The 10000-nt window shown below is 55.2% G+C and overlaps 1 long non-coding RNA gene across 1 annotated transcript in view; it reads right to left on the reverse strand.

The window, feature by feature from the left end:
- Positions 1 to 7060: 7060 nt before the first annotated feature.
- Positions 7061 to 10000, reverse strand: part of LOC308611614 — a 28061-nt gene continuing 25121 nt past the window's right edge. Inside the window, exon 3 of the long non-coding RNA XR_014014971.1 lies at positions 7061 to 7576. This is a non-coding gene — a long non-coding RNA (uncharacterized lncRNA). The remainder of the gene's footprint in view (positions 7577 to 10000) is intronic.

Raw genomic sequence — 10000 nt, forward strand, 5'->3', positions numbered from 1 at the left:
TAGTCTCCCCGTCCTAAGGAGACAGAAGTAGGTCCACTGAGACTTGCTGAGCCGTGAACGTCTCCATAGGTTATCTTTGCAAACGATCTAGACGGTCCACGAATTCCCCATCCTTCCACTGACGCCAACTCTAAAGTTTCTAAAGTGACCCAAAAGGAAGGTCTGGGAGAAACTGCTTTTAGGTAGACCTAACCAAAAAGTCATCATCATCATCATCATCATCATCATCATCATCATCATCATCATCATCATCAAATAACATAACCTTTCTTAAGGAGTTCCTCCACCTAGAGCTATCGAAATCACTTGTTCTAAATCCCATGACGATGAGATGACCTGTGAACATTTTCCTGAGACTTTAGACGATGTCAGCCATCATCCCCAAGTTCTTTTTCTGGCTGACGAATTGGGTTCACTCCCGTGAGCGTATTGGACTTGGGGGGGTCGACGTAGATAGAAGAAAGGGATGACCTCGAATGCTGATCACGCTAAAGACATGCCTAGTTTCCTAAAACCCATACCTTGACCTCGGCTAGTCTCTGCTGAAGGGTTCATCCTAGATCAGGTGAACTTGCAAAAAACCTTTGGGTCCCTTTGTAGTAGACTGAATTCGGGAGCGAGTGCTTCCTTCGAAGCCATTCCAGAGAGCTCTTCCACAAGCTCACCGTGGCACTCGGATCCGTAGGTACGTAGAAACAGGCCAGCTCTGGAAGGGAGCTCCAGACATACCTGTTCCCAGGCCCTTTCCAGATTCTTGCACAGCAGTGCCCTAGAAATGAAGATCGCATCCACAAGACTCTAAGGCTAGCCAAGCAAAACTTTTTTTTTTATTCAAAGAGGCAGGTTGTACACAAGGGAGGAGGCGGTGTGTGGGGTGAGGGGGAGAAGACAGCTCCCCGAGTTGCTTTGATCACGGAAGGGAGCGTTTGTCTCGGGATCACTGATCATTTCCAGACATCCTCCCAATTCTTGGATCAGCAGCAGCTGGTTGCACGGTGGCTACCTATGGGGAAGAGCAGGTGCTTCCACGAGGGGAAAGAAGCGCATGAGAATTTTCTGCAAGAAAGCACAGGAACAGATAAGGGTTCAAGGTATCGTTGAGCTGCTTGTCTTGGGACACCTATAGGTATAGTCATAGTCGTGGGTGTCAACATAGGTCAAGGTAATCTTTTACTCCCGGGAGCCTCTTGTATGTGTGTGTGGGGTGGGGTGTGTGTGTGTGTGTGGGTGGGGGGGGGGGGTTGCAGGTGTGTGTCTGAGACTCAGGCCCCCAGGGCCTCTGCTCTTTAGCTTGCAAGGCCTGTTTTGCCCTAGGCCATTCCCCAGTCCTTTTCCAAAATATCTGTAGGTCTGTCTCATGCGTACAGACAGACATACCTAGAGATCGACACGACCAGGGATTTCATAGCTTTCATTTAAAAACTTTTAGTCAGCCATGCAGCAGGTAGGACGATCGAAAACTCGCTCTCTTGCTGATTTATAAAGAACCGTTGGGATAGGTGAAGTGTATTTGCTCCGATGGCTGAGGCTTTTTATTATTTGTGAGGAAAGACTTTTAAGAGTTCTGTTGGTCTTGAAGGAGACTGCGAATTAGTGTTTGGGTGAGGGAGCCCTTCCAGCAGTTTGTATTCTTAAAAAGACCACTTCCCCCTCCCCTCCCCCGTTGTTATTTTCAGTTTTATTTTATTTTATTTTTTTAATTTTTCCTTCCCTTGGGTTTCAGGTTCTACCTCATCCAGTCCACCAGCCTTAGTCTCAGGCCATCGCAGGCCGCGTTCACATTTCGGACGTTGTAGAGATGTGCGAGATCAAGACAGTTCACCCAGAGAACTGGGCGGCGGGTGCCTTGCTGACATCCAAAAGCTGATCTGCTCATGCAATTCCATTTCTCCTCCTCCTCCTCCTCCTCCTCCCCCTCCCCCTCCTCGTCCTCCCCCTCCCCCTCCCCCTCGTCCTCCCCCCCCCCCCCCCCCCCGCCTTCTATGTGCTTCTTTCTGTCTGTCAGGGAGAAGATTTCCAACTCCAATGCAGACCAAAAGATTTCTAGGTTCCCAAACTTCAGGGTTCCATGGATCATGGTGTCCAACTTCTGCACAGGGCCTTCAATAACGGCCCTCTTTCTCCGCGCGCACACAAGTCAACCCCAGACCGAGGCACCCTCAGGGCGAAAACCCTCCAAGATGTCTCCCATCAGACCCCACGCATCAGCACACACACCCTCCCCCGGTTTCTCTTTCGTATCGCGTGGGCTCAGACAGGCAACAACAAACACGTCGACCGATCGTTTTCCTTCAGCGTGTTTCATGAACGTTGCACTGGCCGGAGACACCTCAGTGGGTAACAACAGCTCATCATCCCTGTGTGAGAGGCTTCGGCTTCCCGGTGAAGGGGGTCGAGCCGGGGGAGCCAGGCCCCTCTGTGTGTGTCCACTGTTCACCGGAGTCGTCGGCCTCGCTGTTGTCCCGAGCGATAGCTGGTCCGATGTCTCATCGGTCTTGGGTCATTTTTGGTCCTCTGGCTTTAGAAAGGGTTTTCCACTGGGGTAAAAAGAGCAGGCTTGTTTGGGGCGCTTTCATGGTGGGGAGGAGGGGGTGGTGGCCCATAGAGGTCCCTTCGATTCACCCAATCTCAGGTAGTGCCCTATTCGAAACGTTTGTTCTCATCCCATCAGGGTCCTACCTTCGGAGAGTTTCCCTGCCTTAAACGTCCCCTGCGCGCCCCGCCTAGTCATCATCCACCATCCACCACCACCCCGCTGGCTGCTGATCTGTTCACCCTGTCCATGGTTTTTCTTTTCCGAGAAAGAGTGTTACCTATGGCTCGTCCCCACGCTATGTGTCCGTCCATTTCACCTCCTGAAAGACAGGTCTCGGTGACCTCCGAGAGAGTTCTTGGCAGTGAGGAATCAAGCCGCCACCGTCAAGGTCCGCGTGCAGGTTTCTGCGTGGACCTCAGCCGTTCGACTCCCCGCCTCGGGTCCATTCATGACAAGGAGCCCCCCCCCCCCCCCCGAGGGCCGGGTCTTACGGTGAGAGTGTGTTTGGCTGTGAAAAACACCACCCGTGTTCACTGAGTTCCCAAAAACGGGGCGGGGGGGGGGTGTTTGGGGTGGGGGTCGGGGTGGAGCTGAGGGCACGTCACAGCACACCGAAGCGTCCGGAACCCGAGGAGGCGGCGGGCAAGGAAGGAAGATGTCCCCGGGACAAAACCTTCCCTCCCCGTCCTTTGGGTGGATCGATGGCTGGACCTGAGAATTCCATGGACACCAGAGACGGATTTGTGAAACCAGAATTCCAAGAAAGGGGACCTGACTGAGACCCCAAAATGAGTTTCTTTGGGGTTTGTTAGGACGGCAGGCCAGGAGACACCGTGTTCCACCCGACTCCCAAACGGGGCGAGTTTATCGAAGAAAAAAAAAAAAAAAAAAAGCAAAACCAAAAGCAAACACACACACAAACAGAAATCCCACCAACACACACACACACACACACACACACAGACACAGACACACAGACACAGACACACACACACACACACACAGAGAGAGAGAGAGAGAGAGAGAGAGAGAGAGAGAGAGAGAGAGAGAGAGGAGCGCGCGCTCTGGGTGCCTTTGGGGCACGGCTGATAGAGATGGACATGAAGCAGCAGGACAGCAAGCTGGCATCTCGGCCGGCCTGCCGGGGCCTCGAGAACTTTCCCCAGTGAGCTCTCAGAACCAGGGCCGGGGCGGGTGGGGGGGTTGGCCGCAGAGAGAGGCGGTGGAGGGAGGCCCACGTGACCTGGGAGAGAAGGGGAGTGCTGACCGACCTCGGTTCACCCCGTCCCCCTCCGGCCGAGAACCTGCCTTCGCTTCCTGCCCGCCCTCAGGTGTGTGAGAGGACCATGTTTCTTTCCAAGAAATACCAACACATCCTTTCAGTCTGTTTGTGTGCTTGTTTCTGCTTGTTCGTTTTCTGGACGAGGCCAAAGCAGCCTTCCAGTGGAGGTGTGTGTCCCAAGGAGCATCTGACAGGATGGGAGGGTGCGGGTCAGTCAGTCCATGTGCCAAGAAATGCAGAGAATCTGTCGTAGAAAGAGACTCGGGCCTTTTGCAGAAAGAGGCCAAGAGAGTTCAGATTTGATCCTTCACTGCCCAATAGTCATCACAGCAGTTTCCTGGAAGGGATTGTGTTGCAGGAGCCAGCGTAGGCCTCAGGCCTGCCTCAGCCCGGCAGGCAGGCAGGCAGGCAGGCAGGCAGGCAGGCAGGCAGGCAGCGGCTATTGTCTGTTGGTCCCGCCCCCACCCCCACCCCCACCCCCGTTCCTTCTCCAGAGCTCCTTCCTAAGTCCTCTGGACTGACCTTTGCCAGGAGCGGGGGGAGGGGAGGCCCGGACGATTCCTTCGGCAGGGCCTCGTTCAATCGCTCCATTCAAATGCAGAAAGCTCTCCGGTCCAGTTGGAGCCTCTGACCTTGCCTCGAGCTTCTCTTTCATGAATGGCTTTCTCTTTTTTCGTTCCCCCATTTCCCCACCCACCCTTAGGCTGCCCCCTCCAAACTGTAGGGAGGGAAGGAGGGAGAGAGAGAGGAAGGGATGGGAGGAGGATGTGTGAGAAACAGGTTTTGGTTTTTTTGTGTTTTTTTTTTCCCCCAGGCAAAAGGTGTCCCCTCCTTTTCCTAACCCAGGGAAACCCCACTACACCATTTGAGAATCATGGACATGCGTGGAAGCAGATGTCTTCACTTGAGATCTTCCTCCGCAGGAGGACAGAAAGGAGGGCCAGTGTGTCCCTCTTGTGCTGGCCGGTTCTTAAGTGACTTGAATTCAAAATAATCAATAGAGCGTGGAGGCACATTTTGGGGCGGCCTACTCTGGAGCCCAACATTTCCGTCCTCTGAAAGTTCCTTGGAGCATATTAAAGCTGAGCTGGTGACGTGTGTGTGTGTGTGTGTGTGTGTGTGTGTGTGTGTGTGTGTGTGTGTGGTGTGTGTGTGGTGTGTGTGTGTGTGTGTGTGTGAGAGAGAGAGAGAGAGAGAGAGAGAGAGAGAGAGAGAGAGAGAGAGAGAGAGAGAGAGAGTCAAGGAGATTTCTAAATGTCAGGGTCGAAGCAACCTTAGACGTCTGAAATACCTCTGATGATGTCGTCGGGTGTTTGGTTCGAATTTCGGAGTGGCTCTCACAGAAACAGGCACGAGGATTGTTTCCATAGGAGCCGTTGTGGCCCTTTCTCTAAGGTTTTCATCAAGTTCTCTAGCTTCCGTTTGCAGGGCTTCAGGCCAAGGGCCGTTTTCGTTCTCAGTGATGCCCAGTCAAAAGGGTGGGAGACCATGGCAAAGGTTCATGGAGAGAGTCGTGGCCAGATATCGGAGGGAACTCAGGAAACTTTGGGATGCAGTCCAGTTTTCAGGTTAAGAACAGCACCCTAAGGGAAACGAGGAGCACCAGAATTTCATATCCACAAGTGAGTATCCCCGTTTTGTGGAAACATACTTTTGGCCTCCAAGTAACCTATGCAAATAACGATGGCCAAGGAAATAAGAAGCCTCGCTGAGAGTTCCCGAATTAAGGAAGGTAGGGAGAAAAAGATCACCGAATCCATCCTGCTGACAGAGGTATGAGTGACCACATGGAGGTCCATCTTTAAAAATAAAAAAAATTTAAAAAAAAAAAAAAAAAAAAAAAAAAGAAAGAAAGAAAGAAAAAGAAAATCGGGTTTTGTTGGTCGGTGTATGTTCTTCCTTGTATCTGGAAAACAAAAGATTTAAGAATCAGTCCTCGTCCCTTTCTGTCTCTCTCTCTCCCTCCCTCTCTCCCCCCTCTCTCTTTACATCTCTAAAGATCTTTCCTATCGATTTTTTTTTTCATATTCTTTTCTCTCATAGGCTATGACAAAGTACTGAGTAGACTTTCCTGTGCTCTACAGTAGGAGGGGCTTGTTGACCACCACCTGTTTGATGTACGGCCATGCGCCTCTGTTCATCGCAACCCCCTAAGGTATCCCCCGCTTCCCCAATCAGTCCTACTTTACGCAAGGAGTCCGACACAGTATCATCCTATTCATCGGTTCATTCAACCCCACGTAAGTCCTTCTCGTTCTTCTTGGAGTCCAGTCTTTCCATCGGTTCTGCCGACCTTGCCTGATGATGGAGCGTGACGGTTCCGAAAAGTTGGCCAGAGCTTCTGTGAAGGATTGTAGGATTTGCCCAGCGAAGCGGGTGCCTCGATCTGATCACAGGCGAGGCTGTGGAAGGTAGACCCCCAAGTGGCAAACACATTCTGTTTTTTTCACAGTCTCTGTACCACGGTGAGGACATCAGGCTTGCAGTGGGGGAAGAAGACCTCAGCCCACACGGAAAACATACCTACGGTCCCAAGAATGTTTGGATGACTGACCCCCCCCCCCCCCCCCTACTAAGTGGCAGTGGAATGAAGTCCAGTGGCTGGGGTTCAGAGGGTCCAGAAAGAGGAGGTTTTCTTTCCAGAGAGAAAAAAAACCACCGCCACCCCCCACCCCCAGGGTCACAAGCATGACAGGTCAGACAGACGTTGCCGCTAGACTGTAGAAGTCTTCCCGCCCGTGTCTAATGACAATTGGAGTCGTCTTCGAGGCACCATGGGCGGGTGAAGGAAGGCAAGGTGGGGGGGTGGGGAGGTTGGCCAGGGGGGGACCGGCTGGGCCGCCGCCGTCCCCCGTCTGCCAGAGCCCCGACCGACCGGCTGTGGAAAGGACAGAGTGTGTGCCCCGCCACCCGCCCACCCCCACCACCTTTCTTTCAACAGGGCTGTCGGTTGTTGCCGCCTTGGCGTGAAAGTCGGTGAGAACATATCTCCCCGATACTGGGTTCAGTCCCTTTCGCGTGAGCCTCCATTTTGCTCATTCTCTCCTGCGTAACAAGGTCCAAAACAGGGAGACCCTTAGACTTGTGGAGCCATGAACATGTCAGTATTGTATCTTACGTGGACAGGATGTAGACACTCGCTGAGATGTCACCCTGTCGTGGCACTTAGCCAACCTCTCAGCCCTGCTGAGATGACCAGAGATGTTACAAAGTCTTGAAGTCGGCCTATGGAAAAGCATCCCTGGGGGGAGAGTTCCCCTTCCTTCCACCTTCTTCTCTCGTCCGTCCCCATCTACGTCCTCTATTCGTCATGAGCCATCCCACTCAGAGGATGCGTGCCCATGTCATGAGACATGAAGGCGGCTCCGTTCGTCATGATCTCTGCACCTCCCTCCCGCCCCCCTCCCCTTTCACGTGAGAGAGTGTCTTCCTGATTTCAGAGGGGAGAAGGAAAGGAGAGTCAGAGTGTCCCTCTCGTGGTGTTGTCACCCTAATGCATTCCAGAACGTCCCTATCCCTAGGCCACGGAGGCACCTTTGGGGGTGGCCTACTCAGGGCCCCAAGACTTTCAAAGTCCAACTCACCGGAGGAGGTCAGTGTCCTTCACGCCACCGAACCCGAACTGGTGAACCCGATGGCTGACTAGGAGATGATGTGCCCTCGGGCCACCCACCCGTTTACAACACAGAACCAAACACCCTCTCCTCGAGGACTCGGAAATAAGCACTGCACAGGACAGTAGGTGTTTCATGGTGTCCCTGAGAAGGCAAGGCAGGGAGAATTTTATTTTTTGAAAAGCTCATCTTCTCACAGCATTTACACTATGAAGAGAGGCTGCAACTTCATTGGGGGCGGGGCCGGTGAAGGCCAGGGAGCCTGGCAACACAGAAGAGCCACGGAGGCTGTGTGCGACCCCAAGGATGTCCGGCGTCTCCTCTCACTTGGCGGGGGGTGGGGTGGGGGGTGGGGTGGGGGTGGGGTGGGGTCGGGGTCGAGATGCCTGTCTGTCTGTCTGCATTCATCCGTCGTGGGAGAGGACAAACGATGTTCCGAGGGAGACAGAGGAGAAAGAGGGAGGAGGGAGGGAGGGGGGGGGGAGAGAGAGAGAGAGAGAGAGAGAGAGAGAGAGAGAGAGAGAGAGAGAGAGAGAGAGAGAAACACAGAGGGAGACAGAGCGAAAGAAAGAGAGGAGAGGGGAAGCAAGAGATAAAGAAGGGGAGGAAGAGCAGGGGTGTGGGGGAGAGCTAGCGAAAGAGCGCTAGAGACCGACCGGGAGAAAGAGAGGCAGAGACAGAGGCAGAGGCAGAGGCAGAGGCAGAGAGCGAGCGACAGGGAGCCAGGTAAAGGACACTGCGCTTGGGTGTCTTCTGAGTGTTCGCATGTGTTTTCTGAGCTATGGAGATCAGGATCAGTCCCAGGAGAAGAAGAGAGTCTGTCTGCCAGCCCCACCCGGCACTGCTTGTCTTTGGCAGAGATGAGAGTTTTCTAAGTTGGGCCCCCCCCCCCCAATGAGGGAGGCTGTCCCTTGTGTTCTGCCCGTGACCCTGATTGGGGTGGATGGGGCTTGTCCCCTCTCCCCACCCGCACCCCCACCCCCAAGTCGGGAACCTCTGTTTCCACCTCTTTGCACACTCCATTCATTCTGAGACCATCTTCGGCATAGTCCTTTCCATGTTAAAAAGGATACGCCCTTGCCAAGAGACCCAAGTTCTGGAACCTCCAATGGATCAATGATCCTAAAAACCATGGATGAGGGCTAGCGTGGCTAACTCTCCATCCTTCCACTGCACGGCATTGAATGAATGAATCCATCCATCCTTTTTAAAGCGTTCATTTAAAAAAAAAAGGAGGAGGAGGAGGAGGAGGAGGAGGAGGAGGAGGAGGAGGAGGTGGAGGAGGAGGAGGAGGAGGAGGAGGAGGAGGAGGAGGAGGAGGAGGAGGAGGAGGAGGAGGAGGAGGAGGAGGAGGAGGAGGAGGAGGAGAAAGAGTGGCTACCATTCCCCGCCCCCCTGGCCTCTGGCCCACGAAGTCAAATCCCCTGCCGTCCTCCCACCCTAACGAATACCCCCGCCCTTCAGAAATCGGCCCCGCCCACCCAGGCCGGCCCAGCCATCTGGTCGACCTCTTTGGCCCGTATAAAAAGCGACCGACCGGCAGGTGGCGCCCGGCAACCGGCTGTCGAGTGAGCGGACAGCAATCGGGATCGGGAGCAGCAGGGCGGCCGGGGGGCCGGGGGGCCGGGGGGCCGTGCGGCGGGGCGAGGGGGCGAGGGGGACACGATGAGGAACCCGATCCTCCTGGTGCGCATTTCTCCGCTCAGCGACGGCCGCGGACGGGGCACTGGGGACCTGGGGACCTGGGGACCCGGAAGCAGTTTTCCCCAGCGTCCCTGCGATTGCACGGAAGGTGGACAGCAGGGCGGCGTCAGCCGGCACGAGTACGCCGAGAATTTAGAATATAGGATCGATAAACGGCCAACATCTGGGGCCCGGGGAGCCCAAGTCCGCGCGAGACAACTGGTCGACCTCGACAACGCGGAGAGGACAAGGGGGGGAGGAGGGGGAGGAGGAGGAGGAGGAGGAGGAGGAGGTGGAGGAGGAGGAGGAGGAGGAGGTGGAGGAGGAGGAGGAGGAGGTGGAGGAGGAGGAGGAGGAGGAGGAGGAGGAGGAGGAGGAGGAGGAGGAGGAGGAGGAGGAGGAGGAGGAGGAGGAGGAGGAGAAGAGTGGCTACCATTCCCCGCCCCCCTGGCCTCTGGCCCACGAAGTCAAATCCCCTGCCGTCCTCCCACCCTAACGAATACCCCCGCCCTTCAGAAATCGGCCCCGACCCAGGCCGGCCCAGCCATCTGGTCGACCTCTTTGGCCCGTATAAAAAGCGACCGACCGGCAGGTGGCGCCCGGCAACCGGCAGTCGAGTGAGCGGACAGCAATCGGGATCGGGAGCAGCAGGGCGGCCGGGGGGCCGGGGGGCCGTGCGGCGGGGCGAGGGGGCGAGGGGGACACGATGAGGAACCCGATCCTCCTGGTGCGCATTTCTCCGCTCAGCGACGGCCGCGGACGGGGCACTGGGGACCTGGGGACCTGGGGACCCGGAAGCAGTTTTCCCCAGCGTCCCTGCGATTGCACGGAAGGTGGACAGCAGGGCGGCGTCAGCCGGCACGAGTACGCCGAGAATTTAGAATA

The sequence above is a fragment of the Mesoplodon bidens genome (genome assembly GCF_964165515.1).
Source record: "Mesoplodon bidens genome assembly, contig: HAP1_SCAFFOLD_973, whole genome shotgun sequence".
Classification (NCBI taxonomy): Eukaryota; Metazoa; Chordata; class Mammalia; order Artiodactyla; family Ziphiidae; genus Mesoplodon; species Mesoplodon bidens.